The following is a 608-nucleotide window of genomic DNA, read 5'->3' on the forward strand; positions in this document are numbered from 1 at the left end:
TTTGATAAATATTGTCAAGTGTCCTCCACTAACTTTTATTCTTGCCAAGAATGTATGAGGCTGCCTGTTTCTCTATTACCTCACCAACAGTATGTACTGTTGTACTTTTGCTGTATTGATTTATTTACTGGTTTATCTCTCTGGTTTCATCCACTTATTAGGATGAGAGCCCATTATGGTTCCTCAGAACCTAACATGATATCTGGCATATAATCAATTCTTAATAGGTATTTGATAATGCTTACTTAGCAGCACATACACTAAATCAGAATGATACAGAGAGGATCAGCATGGGCCTTATGCAAGGATAACACCCAAATTAATGAGTCATCCCATAATTTTAGAAAATACATCTTTTTAAAAAAGATTTATTTATTTATTTGAGAGAGAAAGCACAAGTGAGAGGGGCAGAAGGAGAGGGACAGAGAGAATCTCAAGCAGATTCTGCACTGAGCAAGGAGCCTGACATGGGGTTTGAGCTCACGACCCTGAGATCAAGACATGAGCTGAAACCAAGAGTCAGAAGCATAACCAACTGAGCTACCCAAGCGCCTGAGATTATGTCTTAAATGTTCTCACCACACACACCGGAACATAATTACATCAGG

General features: G+C 38.8%; 1 non-coding gene across 1 annotated transcript; it reads left to right on the top strand.

The window, feature by feature from the left end:
• The first annotated feature begins 237 nt into the window (after positions 1-237).
• LOC144294446 (U6 spliceosomal RNA) lies at positions 238-342 on the top strand. Its single transcript, XR_013361826.1, has one exon. It is a non-coding gene; the product is annotated as a U6 spliceosomal RNA (small nuclear RNA).
• The last annotated feature ends 266 nt before the right edge of the window (positions 343-608 follow it).

The sequence above is a fragment of the Canis aureus genome, chromosome 22, assembly GCF_053574225.1.
Source record: "Canis aureus isolate CA01 chromosome 22, VMU_Caureus_v.1.0, whole genome shotgun sequence".
Classification (NCBI taxonomy): domain Eukaryota; kingdom Metazoa; phylum Chordata; class Mammalia; order Carnivora; family Canidae; genus Canis; species Canis aureus.